The 19,595-nt window shown below is 43.2% G+C and overlaps 1 protein-coding gene across 1 annotated transcript in view; it reads right to left on the reverse strand.

Annotated features, from left to right (window-relative positions):
• tlcd3bb (TLC domain containing 3Bb) overlaps positions 1 to 19,595 on the reverse strand; it is a 45,887-nt gene that overhangs the window by 17,487 nt on the left and 8,805 nt on the right.

The following is a 19,595-nucleotide window of genomic DNA, read 5'->3' on the forward strand; positions in this document are numbered from 1 at the left end:
ACATTGTAAGGTTGCATGATGCGACTGATGATTTTTTTAAAGTCACTTGAAAGGCATGAGTTCTGCTTAGTTTTTTTGCGCAGTCTGTACACACTCCAATAGTCTCTCATTCACAATTTGACAAGCCCTTTATAATGCCTCGAATTTCACGGCAGCATCCTCTTTGTGGCAGTAATGCAACCAAAATAAATCTGTGCCTTTTGTGGCCCGGAGTGCTGCTTTGTGCCCTTCTCCCTGAGTGTGCTGCGCAATCAGATGGCACTCAGTCACGCGATCGGGTCTTTCTCACAGGCTACAAGTGAAGATGGACACATCAGGGAAGCAACTGCACACGTCCTTATCCAATTCCCGAGATGCATATTGAAGATATTGGAAGAAATGTCTATATTTACGTTGTCAGCCAAGATGAGCAGGCCTAACGAACAGCAAATGCACTAGCCTAGTGCACTAGCCTAGCCTACTATCCCCCATCGTACAAAGGTCGACCTAATTCTAATCTGCGGGAGTAATAAATATTCCAAACATAGTCTGGGACAGTTGTGGGATGCGATAGATCCCAAATAAATATAACCACCAGCATCTAAAAAACAGTTGTATGCAATGTTGCTGACGCAACAGATCAGAATGTTTACTTTAAAATGTTGATAAACTATTAGAATATTTCTTCACATTATAAGCGCAGCAATATGCACATGGTAGTACGCTATAAGCACAAATGTTCCATTCGCGGGAATACACCATTATCAAAACTGACCGCAAATGTGATTATGCATGTAATGCTTTTATTATAAATAAAAGAGTGTAAACTATTACACTCAACTGAACGACTTGATTAGTGTAGTGTTAGCTAGCTACATAGTTGTCTTTGCTGTCTTCGTATCCAAGATAATTGTGTAGTTTAGAGCGTGTAGTCTTAGAGTGATTATCTTAATTTACCGAGGTTAGCTAGCCAGCTATTTGTCGTCCTTAACGTAGGAGACACTGCTAGCTAGCCAACAGCTAGCCAACGTCTACTGAATAGAACTTCCGCACACAACAACCCGGTCGCATTCCGCTTCGCTCCACAGGTAGTATCACATTTTTCATTTCATTTCATTACAGCACAACTGTTTGATTTGTTTGATCGTAGCTAGCTACATAGCTAGCTACATAGCCGTCTGTGTATCAAAGATAATTGTGTAGTCTAGAGCGATTTTCTAGGTTAGCTAGCCAGCTATTGTCGTTCTTTTAACGCAACGTAACGTAATCAACACTGCCAGCTAGCCCCCGAATAGCAGCACTGTAGAAACTATTACACTCAACGGAACGACTTGATTAGTGTAGTGTCATCAACGCAGCCACTGCCAGCTAGCCTACAAAGTCAACAACGCAGCAACTGCCAGCTAGCCTACTTCAGCAGTACTGTATCATTTGAATCATTTTAGTCAATAAGATTCTTGCTACGTAAGCTTAACTTTCTGAACATTCGAGACGTGTAGTCCACTTGTCATTCCAATCTCCTTGCATTAGCGTAGCCTCTTCTGTAGCCTGTCAACTATGTGTCGGTCTATCCCTGTTCTCTCCTCTCTGCACAGACCATACAAACGCTCCACACCGCGTGGCCGCTGCCACCCTAATCTGGTGGTCCCAGCGCGCACGACCCACGTGGAGATCCAGGTCTCCGGTAGCCTCTGGAACTGCCGATCTGCAGCCAACAAGGCAGAGTTCATCTCAGCCTATGCCTCCCTCCAGTCCCTCGACTTCTTGGCACTGACAGAAACATGGATCACCACAGATAACACTGCTACTCCTACTGCTCTCTCTTCGTCCGCCCACGTGTTCTCGCACACCCCGAGAGCTTCTGGTCAGCGGGGTGGTGGCATCGGGATCCTTATCTCTCCCAAGTGGTCATTCTCTCTTTCTCCCCTTACCCATCTGTCTATCGCCTCCTTTGAATTTCATGCTGTCACAGTTACCAGCCCTTTCAAGCTTAACATCCTTATCATTTATCGCCCTCCAGGTCCCCTCGGAGAGTTCATCAATGAGCTTGATGCCTTGATAAGCTCCTTTCCTGAGGACGGCTCACCTCTCACAGTTCTGGGCGACTTTAACCTCCCCACGTCTACCTTTGACTCATTCCTCTCTGCCTCCTTCTTTCCACTCCTCTCCTCTTTTGACCTCACCCTCTCACCTTCCCCCCCTACTCACAAGGCAGGAAATACGCTCGACCTCATCTTTACTAGATGCTGTTTTTCCACTAACCTCATTGCAACTCCCCTCCAAGTCTCCGACCACTACCTTGTATCCTTTTCCCTCTCGCTCTCATCCAACACTTCCCACACTGCCCCTACTCGGATGGTATCGCGCCGTCCCAACCTTCGCTCTCTCTCCCCCGCTACTCTCTCCTCTTCCATCCTATCATCTCTTCCCTCTGCTCAAACCTTCTCCAACCTATCTCCTGATTCTGCCTCCTCAACCCTCCTCTCCTCCCTTTCTGCATCCTTTGACTCTCTATGTCCCCTATCTTCCAGGCCGGCTCGGTCCTCCCCTCTCGCTCCGTGGCTTGACGACTCATTGCGAGCTCACAGAACAGGGCTCCGGGCAGCCGAGCGGAAATGGAGGAAAACTCGCCTCCCTGCGGACCTGGCATCCTTTCACTCCCTCCTCTCTACATTTTCCTCCTCTGTCTCTGCTGCTAAAGCCACTTTCTACCACTCTAAATTCCAAGCATCTGCCTCTAACCCTAGGAAGCTCTTTGCCACCTTCTCCTCCCTCCTGAATCCCCCCTCCTCCCTCTCTGCAGATGACTTCGTCAACCATTTTGAAAAGAAGGTCGACGACATCCGATCCTCGTTTGCTAAGTCAAACGACACCGCTGGTTCTGCTCACACTGCCCTACCCTGTGCTCTGACCTCTTTCTCCCCTCTCTCTCCAGATGAAATCTCGCGTCTTGTGACGGCCGGCCGCCCAACAACCTGCCCGCTCGACCCTATCCCCTCCTCTCTTCTCCAAACCATTTCCGGAGACCTTCTCCCTTACCTCACCTCGCTCATCAACTTATCCCTGACCGCTGGCTACGTCCCTTCCGTCTTCAAGAGAGCGAGAGTTGCACCCCTTCTGAAAAAACCTACACTCGATCCCTCCGATGTCAACAACTACAGACCAGTATCCCTTCTTTCTTTTCTCTCCAAAACTCTTGAACGTGCCGTCCTTGGTCAGCTCTCCCGCTATCTCTCTCAGAATGACCTTCTTGATCCAAATCAGTCAGGTTTCAAGACTAGTCATTCAACTGAGACTGCTCTTCTCTGTATCACGGAGGCGCTCCGCACCGCTAAAGCTAACTCTCTCTCCTCTGCTCTCATCCTTCTAGACCTATCGGCTGCCTTCGATACTGTGAACCATCAGATCCTCCTCTCCACCCTCTCCGAGTTGGGCATCTCCGGCGCGGCCCACGCTTGGATTGCGTCCTACCTGACAGGTCGCTCCTACCAGGTGGTGTGGCGAGAATCTGTCTCCTCACCACGCGCTCTCACCACTGGTGTCCCCCAGGGCTCTGTTCTAGGCCCTCTCCTATTCTCGCTATACATCAAGTCACTTGGCTCTGTCATAACCTCACATGGTCTCTCCTATCATTGCTATGCAGACGACACACAATTAATCTTCTCCTTTCCCCCTTCTGATGACCAGGTGGCGAATCGCATCTCTGCATGTCTGGCAGACATATCAGTGTGGATGACGGATCACCACCTCAAGCTGAACTTCGGCAAGACGGAGCTACTCTTCCTCCCGGGAAAGGACTGCCCGTTCCATGATCTCGCCATCACGGTTGACAACTCCATTGTGTCCTCCTCCCAGAGCGCTAAGAACCTTGGCGTGATCCTGGACAACACCCTGTCGTTCTCAACTAACATCAAGGCGGTGGCCCGTTCCTGTAGGTTCATGCTCTACAACATCCGCAGAGTACGACCCTGCCTCACACAGGAAGCGGCGCAGGTCCTAATCCAGGCACTTGTCATCTCCAGTCTGGATTACTGCAACTCGCTGTTGGCTGGGCTCCCTGCCTGTGCCATTAAACCCCTACAACTCATCCAGAACGCCGCAGCCCGTCTAGTGTTCAACCTTCCCAAGTTCTCTCACGTCACCCCGCTCCTCCGCTCTCTCCACTGGCTTCCAGTTGAAGCTCGCATCCGCTACAAGACCATGGTGCTTGCCTACGGAGCTGTGAGGGGAACGGCACCTCAGTACCTCCAGGCTCTGATCAGGCCCTACACCCAAATAAGGGCACTGCGTTCATCCACCTCTGGCCTGCTCGCCTCCCTACCACTGAGGAAGTACAGTTCCCGCTCAGCCCAGTCAAAACTGTTCGCTGCTCTGGCTCCCCAATGGTGGAACAAACTCCCTCACGACGCCAGGACAGCGGAGTCAATCACCACCTTCCGGAGACACCTGAAATAGATGCACTATTGTAAAGTGGCTGTTCCACTGGATGTCATAAGGTGAATGCACCAATTTGTAAGTCGCTCTGGATAAGAGCGTCTGCTAAATGACTTAAATGTAAATGTAATGTAAATGTCCCATTTTTATGCTGAAAAGGATCTTCCCCAAATGTGTTTAATTTTAACAAGTTATTTGGCCACTTTATTTGTGATTACAAACCTTATTAAAACTATGAGCTAGGCTACATGAAGTGTGCGACTACCATTCAAAAAAGTTGCAAAAAAAGACATTGTTTCTTATGCTGGGCATCATTCACAAGTGATAATATATAATTCACAAGTGATAGGCTAATAGTCTCCCATCATACTATTCTTGACTTAATCTCATCTTTACATATACGAAATAATATATGTGTGACATTTGTTCTGATTTAGAATGGACCATTATCACGCATCTGTATCGAAACAGGGCAGCGGAAAAAAATACATGTGCACTTAAATAGCGAATGGAGGACGCTTTTCCTCGTGGTTTATTTTTATGCAAGCCAGGTAGGCTATACTCCTGTTGTAAATATAAGCAATGTGCTTAATATTAGGAAAGTTGAGAAATAAAAATAGTAGGCCTAGCCTATACAAAGCTGATGGGATCCTCGTATTTTTATTAGTGGCCATCCCTCTGTTCTCACGCAATTGCATAGCCTATAGAAATGTCAGAGTGATTAGAGGGACAATAGAGTGCTGAGTACCAGGCAGTTAGCAAGTTTATAATAATAATAATAATATATGCCATTTAGCAGACGCTTTTATCCAAAGCGACTTACAGTCATGTGTGCATACATTCTACGTATGGGTGGTCCCGGGGATCGAACCCACTACCCTGGCGTTACAAGCGCCATGCTCTACCAACTGAGCTACAGAGCTAAGTTTGGTAGGCTACTAAAGGACCATCAGCAGCATCAGAGCTTGTAGAAGCCTAATTAGAGTGACTAAACAGTCATGTGGAATTTGACAGCCTTCATGACTCGTGACCGCCGGTGTGGCAGTAATACAGTCACCGAATGGTTGGTTACTTAAGAGATAAACGAAAGGAGGTTGGGTAGTTGGGGAGGATGGGTAGGCGTATAGGCCTAACGGTAGCATCTAACAACCCAAAGTTTGGTGCATCAAAGCTGGGACCGAGAGACTGAAAAACAGCTTCTATCTCAAGGCCATCAGACTGTTAAACAGCCACCACTAACATTGAGTGGCTGCTGCCAGCACACTGACTCAACTCCAGCCACTTTAATAATGGGAATTGATGGGAAATGATGTAAAATATATCACTAGCCACTTTAAAACAATGCTACCTAATATAATGTTTTCATAAACTACATTATTCATCTCATATGTATACGTATATACTGTATCCTATATCATCTACTGCATCCTTATGTAATACATGTATCACTAGCCACTAACTATGCCACTTTGTTTACATACTCATCTCATATGTATATACTGCACTCAATACCATCTACTGTATCTTGCCTATGCCGCTCTGTACCATCACTCATTCATATATCTTTATGTACATATTATTTATCCCCTTACACTTGTGTCTATAAGGTAGTAGTTTTGGAATTGTTAGTTAGATTACTTGTTGGCTATTACTGCATTGTCGGAAACTAGAAACACAAGCATTTCGCTACACTCGCACTAACATGGGGCGGCAGCGTACCCTAGTGGTTAGAGTGTTGGACTAGTAACCGGAAGGTTGCGAGTTCAAACCCCCGAGCTGACAAGGTACAAATCTGTCGTTCTGCCCCTGAACAGGCAATTAACCCATTGTTCCCAGGCCGTCATTGAAAATAAGAATATGTTCTTAACTGACTTGCCTGGTTAAATAAAGGTAAAATAAAAATAAAATAAATAAAACATCTGCTAACCATGTGTATGTGACAAATCAAATTTGATTTGATTTGAGTTTGCGTTTTCGAAACATGTCAGGGACAACTTAAGCATTTTAACTAATTAGCAACTTTGCAACTACTTGCAGTGGCTGCTCTTTCACTGTAAATGTATATCATTAATATGTTATTGACATGTAAATCTGTCATAAAAATCAGGAATTTCCTCAATAAACACAAATATGAGCGTTTCTGCATCTCATCGGTAGAAAAGGGCCATCTACATTACCTGGTTTTAAGTAGGTATGCACGATATATCGGTGAACATATCGGAATCGGCCGATATTAGTTTAAAAAATGGCAACATCGGTATCGGCCAGAAGTCTAGTTTAACGCTGATGTTAAAAACCGATGTCAAAGCTATCGCACATACCTAGATAACGTAGGTACATGATGTAATGACGCCAAGTAAAATTTTGCGCTACACGTGCAACATAGCATTCCTAACCTAGCCCACAATGTCTGCTGTGTGGATCGAGCAGTCAAGCAGTCATTTGAAGAGTAACAACAACAAAAATCCACCATAATTTGCAAATAAATTCATTAAAAATCCTACAATATGATTTTCTGGATTTTCTTTCTCATTTTGTCTGTCATAGTTGAAGTGTACCTATGATGAAAATTACAGGCCTCTCTGATCTTTCTAAGTGGGAGAACTTGCACAATTGGTGGCTGACTAAATACTTTTTTTGCCCCACTGCATAGATGTCCTAACCTTCCTCTTCCAGGTAATACATTCAATTGGCCTTATATTTAGCTAATGAATAATGGGTTATGCATAATAAGCTTCTAACTTAAGCACCACCTGTGCTGCTCTGGCTTCCCTCCTTAAAAAACACATCTTAGCTCTTGGAGTCCCAGGAAAAGCTATACAGGAACAGTTTGCTGGATTTTGGGGAATTTCGTACAAGGCCAGCATCAAGGAGTCACCTCTTCACGGTTGACGTTGAGTCTGGTGACTTACGGGTACTATTCAATGAAGCTGCCAATTGAGGACTATTAACATAAGTATTCAGACCCTTTGCTATGAGACTTGAAATTAAGCTCATGTGCATCCTGTTTCCATTGATCATCCTTGAAATGTTTCTACAACTTTATTGGAGTCCACCTGTGGTAAATTCAATTGGTTGAACATGATTTGGAAACGCACGCACCTGTCTATATAAGGGTCCCACATTTGACAGTGTATGTCAGAACAAAAATCAAGCAATGAGGTCAAAAGGAATTATAGATCTGGGGAAGGGTACCAAAAAATGTCTGCAGCATTAAAGGTACCCAAGAACACAGTGGCCTCCATTCTTAAATGGAAACATTTCGGAACCATCAAGACTCTTTTACCAGGTGGCCAGCTCTAGGAACTGAGCAATGGGGGAGAAAGGCCTTGGTCAGGAAGGTGACCAAGAACCTGATGGTCACTCTGACAGAGCTCCAGAGTTCCTCTGTGGAGATGGGAGAACCTTCCATAAGGACAACCATCTCTGCAGCACTTGACCAAATCAGGCCTTTATGGTAGAGTGGCCAGACGGATGCCACTCCTCAATAAAAAGGCACAGTACAGCCCACTTGGAGTTTGCCAAAAGGCACCTAAAGACTCTCAGACCACGAGAAAAAATATTCTGGTCTGATGAAACCAAGATTGAACTCTTTGGCCTGAGGAAACCTGGTACCATTCCTACGGTGAAGCATAGTGGTGGCAGCATCATGCTGTGGGGATGTTTTTCAGAGGCAGGGACTGGGACTAGGACTGGAAAGGTAAAAATGAACAGAGCAAAGAGAGATCCTTGATGGAAACCTGCTCCAGAGCGCTCAAGACCTCAGACTGGGGGGAAGGTTCACCTTCAATCAGGACAAATACCCTAAGCACACAAAAAAGACAACGCAGGAGTGGCTTTGGGACAAGTCTCTGAATGTCCTTGAGTAGCCCAGCCAGAGCCTAGCTTGAACCCAATCGAACATCTCTGGAGAGACCTGAAAATAGATGTGCAGCAACGCTCCCCATCCAATCTGACAAGAGATTGAGAGGATCTGCAGAGAAGAATGGGAGAAACTCCCCAAATACAGGCGTGCCAAGCTTATAGCGTCATATCAAAGACTCGAGACTGTATTCGCTGCCAAAGGTGCTTCAACAAAGTACTGAGTCAAGGGTCTGAATACTTATAATTTTTATGAGGTATTGTGTGTCGATTGATGAGGGGGGAAAACAATTTAATACATTTTAGAATAAGGCTGCAAAGTAACATGCAACCTGCAACGTAACAAAATGTTGAAAATGTCAAGGGCTCTGAATACTTTCCGAAAGCACTGTACCTCTCGTTTAACTTTAATTCCATCCTTTTAATTCTATAACCTCCTAACTTGCTTTGTCACACAAGGAGGCTCTATAGTGGTGCTTTGATTATTTGTGATTGTCTGAAAAACAACAATCTACACGCGCCACTCTGCATAGGCTATTCTCGTTTAGCAGTGGAGAACATAATACAAACTTTTTAATCCACAACTCTTTGTCCATTGTAGTTGTAATTCGACTGAAGCCAAAATGTTACCAAACTGGAGATTTAAACAATGATGGAGAATCCTCCAATTCTGGTTTACCTCAAGTTCTACAGAGTTACCAGCCGCGCCTCACAAAATTAGTTTGAAATCCGCCAGTTAAGATTTTAATTTGGGGGCATCCGGTTGAGTGATGTACAAAGAAGTCACACGTGATCTCTCCTCTGAAATGTCACCTAAATTCATACTTCTAATGCCCACAAAAGTTATTTGTATTACCCAGTAAGTGTACCTAAGTTGGCATGAGCAAAAGGTTGGAAAATCGACCAAAAAATTCACACTCCACTAAATCAACTTCAGCTAAAGCCAGTCAGATGATTATTGAGAAGTTTTTCCAACACTTTTGATAAACGGGAAAAATAGAAATAGACCTAACAGTTAGGATCAGCTTGATCTCCCCCTTAAATAAAGGACGCACAACGGCTGCCTTCCAAGCAATGGGAACCTCCCCAGAAAGGAGAGAGAGGTTAAAAAGGTTGGAGACAAGGTTGCTGCCCCTATCATCGCCAAGCCTAAGGAAGAAAGGGTCTAAACCATCTGACCCAGATGTTTTTTGGGGGTCAAGTTTAAGGAGCTCCTTTACCACCTCAGACTCACTGACTGCCTGCAGGGAGAAACTTTGTAGTGGGCAGGGGAAAAAGAGGGAGAACCATCTGGGATAGTCCCATTAGAAGGGGTAGGAGATGAGGAAATGTTGGACGGGCAAGGATGCATGGCTGAGTCAAATATGAATCCTGAATTAATGAAGTGGTGATTAAAGAGCACAGCCATGTGTTTCTTGTCAGTAACAACCACATCATCAACTTTAAGGGACATGGGCAGCTGTGAGGAGGGTTTATTCTCTAAGTCTTTAATCCATTTTCTATAACTTCTTGGGGTTAGACCCACAGAGAGAGAACTGCTCCTTTAAGTAACTAACTTTGGCCTTCCGGATAGCCTGAGTGCACTTATTTCTCATTTGCCTGAACGATTGCCAGTCAGCCTGGGTATGCGTGTGCGGAGCCATTCGTCAAATGCAACTCTTGAGGTTGAGTAACTCTGCAAAATCACGGTTGAACCAGGGGCTGAACCTGTTTTTAATTCTCATTTTCTTTATGGGGGTGTGTTTGTTAACAATACCACTGAAAATATCAAAAAAGAAGATCCAAGCTGAGGCCAGGACATGAAGGAAGGCTTGCTTATTAAAGTTTTTTTAGCAAGCGTCTATGACAGGTAAAACAGATCAGTAAGGCCATTACAGAAAACACCAGACTTGATACCTATCAGGATTATTTGTGAGGATAACATCGAAGAGAGTATCCTTTTCTGGGTGTTTGGAGTCATACCTTGTGGGATTTGTAATAATCTGAGAAGGATTTAGGGAGTCCCGTTGCTTTAATAGTTGGTCAGGCGGTTTAAGCATGTCCCAGTTTCGGTCACCAAGCAGGACAAATTCAGACTTAGTGTAAAGGGCCAGGAGAGAGCTTAGGGCAGGTAGGGTACAGGCCGGTGCTGATTGAGGACGATAGCACCCAGCAACAGTCAACAAACAGTTATTTCAAAGTTTAATGCTTAAAACCAGGAATTCAAATTGTTTGGGGACAGACTTGGTGGAGACAACCGAGCACTGAAGGTGATCCTTGTTAAAGATTGCCATGCCCCCACCTTTGGAAGATCTGTCTTGCCAAAAAAGGTTAAAACCAGAAAGGTTAACATCAATATTCAAAACACTCTTTCTTAACCACGTCTCAGTAATGACCAACACATCTGGATTGGAGCTGTGAACCCACACTTTCAATTAATACATTTTAGGTAATAAGCTTCTAGTTTTAACGTGCAGAAAACCCAGGCTTTTACAAGAGCAGAAGTCAATGAAACAGATATCAGCCGCACAAGTCAGAATAGGGGGTAGCAACAGTAGATGGGCCAAGGTGTACATGCAAATTTCCAGATATAATCAACAGTAATACAAATCAGGGCACGGCGGAGGACAGGGAGAGCTCTGCAGTGCTGATTTATGACATTGAATGTGCATCAGATGGCAACAAGATCATATTGTACAGCAATTTCAGCAGATAACATGAATACAAAGCCGGCGAGAGGTGGTTAAAATAGGATGGGAGGCCAAAAGTCTGTGTAACCAATAGAGTCAGTCAGAGTCCCGAGTGTGGGAACAAACAGTCTGTCCCACGGTTGGGTAAAGAAAGTTTGTAGTCAACAAAGTATGTAGGAGTCATGAGGCAAATAGCAAAATGCACAAGAAAGTGTGTGAGTGCTGGAGGAGAGCGAAAGCTCGGGAGAGAGGGGTGAGTGTGGTGGGGGTACCTGTACCAGACAGGGGGACACAGACCAGGGCAGACGGTGAACAGATCGCCAGGTGGAATCCAATCAGCAGTGCAGCAGGCAACGGTAGTAGGTGTCACACCCACTTGGGAAAAAACTTTTATTTCTGGAGGCAGATTTCTTGTAGAAAATGCTCTTTGGACAGCAGGAGCGGGCTTCAGAGGATGCTTCAAAGACTCCGGCCACTTGTTGGGCCCAAAGGCCTCGACACCTTTAATCTCACACCTTAGTGCTAATTGAATTTGTATCTGGTCTGTCCTTGCAAGCCTGGGAGCCTTAACTTCAGTCCCCATAAATAAAATATATCATTGTAATGTACTTTATTTTACATTTTTCTTCTTGGTTTTCAAAATAGCATCAGACCAAACACTACCCACTCAGTGCCAGGTTGGATGGTGTCCTCAGATCTCTGCTGTTTGTTTGCTAGAGTACCCTCCATATAGCTTGGAAAACCTTGAAAGCAGTAATCTCTCCAGTTAATTTTGGTCAAAATTAGGTTGTAGGTTTTGATCTGAAGCGAAGGCCATGCTGTGGAGGGTAGCATCCTGCATATGTACCCGCAGAAAGTTTATCTACTCCAAATCTATCCTTTTGTAAAAAAACATGTTGAAAAATGTGAAAGCTCACATGCAGCTGTCTCTCTCCCTGAGGGGGGCGTGTCAGGTTGCGGATCCATCGATACAAAGGACCTCGTCCTTAAGTGGGCAAGGGAACATGGCGACATCACTTTCCACGGCCACAAGATCAAGTTCTACCAGGATTTCAGTTCTAGCCTGGTGAAGAAACGGGTCACATTCAACGACACCAAGTCCACTCTGTACAAGACAGGAATCAGCTTTGGGCTGACTTATCCTGCCGTCTCCGTGTCACCTTTAACGACAAAGTCAATTTTTTCCGAAACTCATGAAGAAGCCGAGTTCTTCTACCGACAGTGCATATATTGAATGCCTGGATTGGGATGATTCTCACCTGCCTGTATTATGTGAGTAACGTTAGTTCTAGTGACACTAGGCTACATTCATCTATGGCCATCTATTGATCTGTTTCTCGTGAAACAATTCTATGCTAAAGCTTGATGGTGCAGTAGGTATGTTTGACATACTATGTTGTCTCTGCTCTTTGTAAACTTTCATTTGATCTTGTTTCGTTTCTTAAATCAAAGACAATCGCTGTTAAAAGCGCATCATTTTGATTTCTTTCTTTTTACTAAGGCTTGAACTTGCTGCTCCACTTATGGCAATCTATAGCCTGCATTGCAGTTTGGCAGCCTTTAGGTCATTTCGGATACTAATGTTACTCGCTGGTTAGACACCCATCCTGTCTACCAATATTTGTACGTATGTATGTATGTATGTGTGTGTGTGTGTGTGTGTGTGTGTGTGTGTGTGTGTGTGTGTGTGTGTGTGTGTGTGTGTGTGTGTGTGTGTGTGTGTGTGTGTGTGTGTGTGTGTGTGTGTGTGTGTGTGTGTGTGTGTGTGTGTGTGTGTGTGTGTGTGTGTATGTATCTATGCTTGACGTATACCCTTTTTTGTGATTTTTGGACATGGACATTCTATACTACTGTGGTTTACGTTGGCCTTAATTGGTGTTGTTGGTCACTGATGGTTCTCAGTTACATTCACTTTATCTTGGACTCAACGATGACTCTTCTCTTCCAATTTTACTCGTTTAATTGTTGCACTAGCTGAAAAGTTTAGACCCATGATTCATTTGCTTAATTGTACATATCCAAAATGCTAGTTGTCAGTATACCATCATTTAATTGTTTCCCCCTAAGGACGTTTGTAACAATTTACCAATACAGGGGCTGACCCTTTTTCATAGTCTACTAGTTAATTTCAAATGTTTCTCATAATTCAGACCTGTGGCAACACCCAGTGGACTACATTCATGTTATGGCCAGTGAAATGCCACCGATTGAATTCTACTTTTCTCATGTTCATCAAGCCTACTCGTGAATAGACTACTTTTTTTATAGTTAGAGCCCTTCTCTCCTCAGTTAAAATTACAGAATATTCTGTTCTAGTAATTTTGGACCATTCCCCCAAATTCTAGATTTAGCTCTTACTCCGAACGAAAAAACTGTTGAATTGGAGATTTAACACGGCCCTATTTTCCAACAAAAATTATGACTTTATTTCAATCAACATAGATGTATTCATTCAAACAAATAAAAATGACAACACCTCCCCCTCTCTTATTTGAGAGACTTTCAAAATGGTATTATAGGGAAAGAATTTCTTACAATGCTCATAATTTCAAACAAAGAAAACTGAAACGTCAAGAACTGGTGGACCGCCAATATTCACCTTCTCCATCCCCTGAATTATACACAGAGGCTGAAACTTCAAACTCAACTTAATCTGCTTTCCACTGATAAAGCAGAGTTTCTGTTGCCATGAACAAAGGGGACGTACTACAAATATGGTGACAAGGCCAGCCGCCTTTTGGCACACCAACTTAAAACGCCAGTCAGCATCTCATCTCATAGGTATATGACTCTTCCCGTAATATTACAAGTGATCCCTCTAACATTACTTCAACTTGTGTCATTTTTCTAACCTCAACAAATCCGAACCCCCATCAGATAATACGGCTATGGACAACTTTTTAGATATCTTGGATATTCCATCTATTGATATGAACATGAATAAAGTTCTGGCCTAGCGACCGAAAGGTTGCAAGATCAAATCCCTGAGCTGACAAGGTAAAAATCTGTCGTTCTGCCCCTGAACAAGGCAGTTAACCCACTGTTCCTAGGCCGTCATTGAAAATAAGAATTTGTTCTTAACTGACTTGCCTATTTAAATAAAAGGTTCTAAAGTCGATTTTTATTTTTAAAAACTCAAACTAGTCCCATTACTATTAGATATGTTCACCGACTCGTTTTCACAAGGCTCTCTCCCCTCTGATGCAAACTGAAGCCTCCATCTCACATATACTCAAGAAAGATAAAGATCTAGCAGAATGTAGTGGATATCGGCCCATTTCACTTTTGAATGCTGATGTTAAACTATTAGTTAAGGTTCTATCATGCCGGTTGGAGCCCTGCCTTCAGGATGTCATATCTTATGATCAAACAGGTTTTTAACATTATACTCTCTCCTTCTCTCTCCAGACCCCGAAATTGTTGTTTCTCTTGATGCATAGAAGGCTTTCGACCAGATGGAGTAGGATTTTTTATGTACGATTTTGGGAAGATTTAGGTCCAATTTCATCTCATGAATGCGTCTGCTCTATTCTGCTCCTATGGCTAGCGTACACACCAACTCTCAACATTCAAAATACTTCTCCCTCTCCAGAGGGACTAGTCTAGGGTGTCCTATGTCCCCGCTCCTTTTTGCACTTTCCTTGACTTTAAAATTATCATCATCATTCACTGGAATCCACCGAACTGGTGAAGAACAAAGTGTTGATGTATGCAGATGATCTACTATTATCACTAATCCTTTGAACTCTGTCAATAATATACTGCATATTTTAGACACATTTGGATCATTCTCAGGTTACAAATTGAACGTTCAGAGAGGTGAACGTTTTCCGATCAACACCACTGCCAAGCAAATTCCCCATTGAGCCCTGCCTTTCCGTCTGTTTCCCCTCTGGTTTTTCCTATTTAGGTGTGAATATAATAACATTTCTGGCTATCCTACATAAAAACTAACTTTGCAAATCTAGTCCCACGAGTTAAAGCGGCCTTCTAACGTTGGGATAGTCTGCCACTCTCCTTAGCTTGTAGAATCTAATCTGTTAAACTTTTTTTTGTACCTAGGATTCTCTACCTTTTTCAATGTCTTCTGATTTTTCTGCCGAAATACTTTTTTACCAAGTTGGATAAGCTCAGTCATTTTATCTGCGCTGGCAAATCACCTAGGAGAGATAAAGCAATACTTCAAAGAAGGAGACAAGATGGAGGATTGGCACTTCCAAATTCTGGTGTAATGCTCCAAGTACCAACTGGTGCTCATTAGAAGCACACTCCTGCCAATCATCCTCCCTTTCTGCTCTTACTTGTGCACCACTGTCCTTGTGTCCTTCAAAGTATACTGGAAACACCATTGTGCACTCTATGAAGATCTGGAGACAATTTTAGACTGTCTGCCCCTTCTCTTCCAAGCCCTGTTTGTAACAACCACCTATTTTTAGGCTCCAAACTTGAATAGGCTTTTGTTTTGTGGTGAGAAAGAGGTTTGGTATGTTTCAAATATGTATTTTTAGATGGGAAGTTAGCAAGTTTGAATATCGTAGCTAAATGTCTCATTCTAATCTTTCCACTATTTTCAAGGCCGTAACTTTGTTTGCTCTCATTTTCCCACCTTTCCTCAACTGCCTCCCAAGACATTGCGAGAAAAGATTTTGTCCCTCTCGTGGATTCGGCAAGGTCTGATTTCGGGATTATATGACATTATGCTTTTCTCTGAACCCTCTCCAATAAACAAAATCAAGGCAGGTCAAGTTCACTACCCCAGTCTTACACAAGACTGGTGGGAGGAGGCCTTTCTTAGGGTTAACTCCACATCCTCATGTGCTCGGTTAAGTTTAAATTCAGTTCAAACTCTTGCACAGAATTCACTACACCAAAGAAAAAACGTAGTAAATTCCTCCCAGACACAAATGAGACGTGATAGATGTCCATTCACTCTGGCAAACCACACCCACATGTTTTATTCATGTTCTAAGCTGTCTGAGTATTTGTCCTCCTTTTTTAACACTTAAAAATTCTAGATATTGACCTACAGCCTTGTCTTTTTATAGCTATATTTGGAGTTCTATCTTGTAGCCTCATCTCACTAAAAGTAAAGCAGACGTTGTAGTTTGCTTCCCTCATAGCCCACTGGCAGATCTTGCTTAATTGGAAATCCTCCAAACCTCCCACTGCATCATCCTGGTTGAAAGATTTTATATATTTTGAAAAAAATATATAAAACAGAGGTTGTACTGATAACTTTTTATTGAGATGGCAGCCTTTAATTTCCTTTTTTGAAAAGTTGCTTTCTATTGATCCGGATTAACAATTTTGGCCAACAGGGTATATGAGAGGGTGCGGGAGGGAAGGCATACTATGCTGTGATCTTTATTTATTTATTTTTGTGTATGTATATGTGGGTATGTATATTTACATTATTATTATTTTCAATTGTATGTTTGAATTTATTTTAGCATGTATGCTGCTTTTGTTAAGGGGAGGGAGGTGTTTCAATAAGTATAAGGGGATACAATTATGCATCTGTTCCATTTGTATTTCTTGATATGTCCAATAGAAATACATAAATCAAATATATTTTAATTTTGATTACAACGTGCGCATATACTGCAGTTGTTTTAACGGAATAGCCTGCATCTTTTCAGCTCAGATTTACCCACTAGGCTATGGCATACGACGCAGCATAGGGATAACCTATAGGCCTAGTGTTTTTTTTGTTTTTTTATCCATATTTCTTTATGTATTCATTCGGATTCACAGTGCGGACTGTGAATCAGAATTAGTTAGGGAACATAGATAATTAAGATGTCTTATCTGCATAATATATGATATGCTTGTTATTAGAATGTATCCCTTCAGACTCCAATGTTGGCAGTTGCACTTCCTCCTTCAGCTGGGCCTCATGTCAACTGGGCCCAGAGAGGGGAGAAGTCAGGCTTGTCTTTCACATGTCTCTGGTGCTATGCAGAATATCAGAAAGAGAAGAGGACAGGAGGGAACATTGTCTTCATATGTGAATGGGTCTTTACCTATTGTAAACCAAGTTAAGGGGTGACGTGATTAATGGGGAACCAATTACTTGTCTCCACAATGTCTGTGCGTCAGTCACTCCCTCCTTTGGCCTTGGGGGAGATAAGATCTGAGAAAAAAATGTGTGGGGTCGTGTCTGGAACCATTGTATGTCATCTCTGATGTTGCACCTATCCTGGGGTAGTGTATGACCTAGAGGCTCACTCCCCTCAGAGATTGTCCAGTCATGTGGTCAAGAAGGGGTTTTACTTGAGATGGGAGTATCTGGAGTTGACAATTGATTTATGCCATAGAATTAATTGGTGTTTCTGTGCTATGAAGTACCAGGAATGAGATCGGAGCCTCGTCTTAGGGGCCAGACTAAACTATAAGAACAGTCTTCATAGCAAATGCTATCTGGCTGGGGGATACTCCTTTCTCATATCAAGTTTCACCTTGTGACCCATTCCATACATCTGTTGTTTGTCATAAAGAATAAAAGGACATATCTTTTTTATAAAATATATTTGTATTCTTTGTATGTCAGAGCTACTCGCCACAACACTTGGAAGTGTTGAGCCAACCAGCCTCATCATTATAGAAGCAATTGCTCTATGCATTCCTTATGAATACGTTTTGAATAAAAGTAATATCCTGATTGGTGATTGACCTGGTCTCTTCTCATTATTGATTAGAATTTCCACCACAGGAACAAACAGAGGTCCCGTACCGAATGGTTCAGGACAAATACATGTACTGTTACAGCCCTAGTAGACACTGTCCTTCGCTCCCACCTACCCTCACCGTCATTAACAGAACTGCGGGAAAACAATGCCCGACAGGCAGGGGCGAAGGACACTGTCTAGAACCGGTTGCCCCCGCTCTCATGTGCTAGCTAACTAACTAGTTAGTGACACCTTGTGCTAGCACACAGTGTCACCCCCGCCTCCCGCGTACTGGAGAAAACCGTGCCCGACAGGCAATGCCGAAGGACACTGTTGACTGGTCGTCCCCGCCACCCGCTTGCGCAGCAGGCGTGAGGCTGACACTGTGTAGTAGTTAGCGACACCGTATGCTTGCTAGTTAGCTAAATCACGATGTAGCTCCCGCCTGCTGTGTACCATTCCTCATTAGGACTAGCTGTCCTGCTCTCGCTGTTGTTAACAGAACAGAGGGAAAACAGTGCCCGACAGGCGGGGTGAAGGACATGGTCTACCGGAGCACGGCTAGCTAGCTCTCATTGTCGCCCCGTCCCTTCTTCTGTGGGGTTTATCGGCAGCTGGCATCCAACGCTATTGTGCACTAGTGCCACCTACTGTACTGGAGCCAAGCTCCCCAGCCAGTCCTAACTTGAAAATGGACCAATAGAAGTATAAAGAGGGGTTCCTGCAGATGCAGTTATGCCCCGAATTGGGGGCCGCAATTGCACCTTTCTCGGTCAAACTCGTCGTCAACATCTCAAAAGCGCAGATATGGAGCAAGAAATTGTACATTATTAGTCCACCGGATCCATTATTTATTTTCTCTGGAAAACAGAGGTCCACAACATAAGGACCGAGGTAAAGTTGGTTTTATATTCACACATTTGGACATTCAACAGACATTCGCCAAAAGCCATTTGCAAATGTAAAAATCAATAACTAATTCACCGTTTATCACAGAAACATCAAACTAGGTATGATTTATTCTATAAATGTCGAGTATACTATTACAACCCTTGCTTTGAGTAAATATTCCAGTTCTGATTTGATAGAAATACATGAAATGCCATTTAAAGCTATATAAATCAGTAACGTTTTCACTGATTATGACAGAAAAATCAAACTAGGTATGAATTATTCTATAAATGTCAAGCATACTTTTACAACCTGGTTTGAGTAAAAATTCCAGTTGACTTGATAGAAAAACATCATATCTATAAAATGCCATTTAAAGCCATATAAATGAATAACGTTTTCACTGACTGACAATCATCAAACTAAGTATGATTTATTTTATGTCTAGTATACTTTTACAACGTTTGCTTTGAGTAGAAATGCCGGTCTTAATTTCATAGAAATACATAAAATCTCAAATATTGCATTTAATAATTATGTGATTGTAGCAGAAAAGGGGAAACTATGCATTTATTTGCAATAACTTTAAAGAAATGTTAATTTCAAGTGCAATTTGTTCTATATGAAGTTGTACAATGTTTACAATCCTAAATTGTATGCCAAATCAGGTCAGAACATTCAACAACCTCTGACTCGACTTCGTCAGAATTCTGAAGTAGGAAATCAACAAGCTCAGTGTCGTTCTGCTCAAAGTTCAGGTCACCTTCTCCATACTCATTGATCTCAGATCCCAACTTTGCTGCTCTCCTGTTCACCTCATATCCTCTACTGCAGGTTTGGTAGTGGATAGTGTCTCCACTGGATGGTTGAGTCTGGCCTCTCCAGGCACCACCTGCGCTGGTACCCCCTGCTCACTTTGAGATGGCTCCTCCAGAATTTCCCTCTCCCCCTTCCCTGTGTAGAATATGCACTGCCTGGTACTGCTCTGCTCCACATTCAATTGGGATTGACCTTGACTAACCTGGGGGTCATTCAAACCATTTGTTTTGCTAGCACAGACTGGAATATGTTACGAGATTCTTCCAATGGCATT

This window comes from Oncorhynchus gorbuscha, linkage group LG11, assembly GCF_021184085.1.
Source record: "Oncorhynchus gorbuscha isolate QuinsamMale2020 ecotype Even-year linkage group LG11, OgorEven_v1.0, whole genome shotgun sequence".
In the NCBI taxonomy this organism is placed as follows: domain Eukaryota; kingdom Metazoa; phylum Chordata; class Actinopteri; order Salmoniformes; family Salmonidae; genus Oncorhynchus; species Oncorhynchus gorbuscha.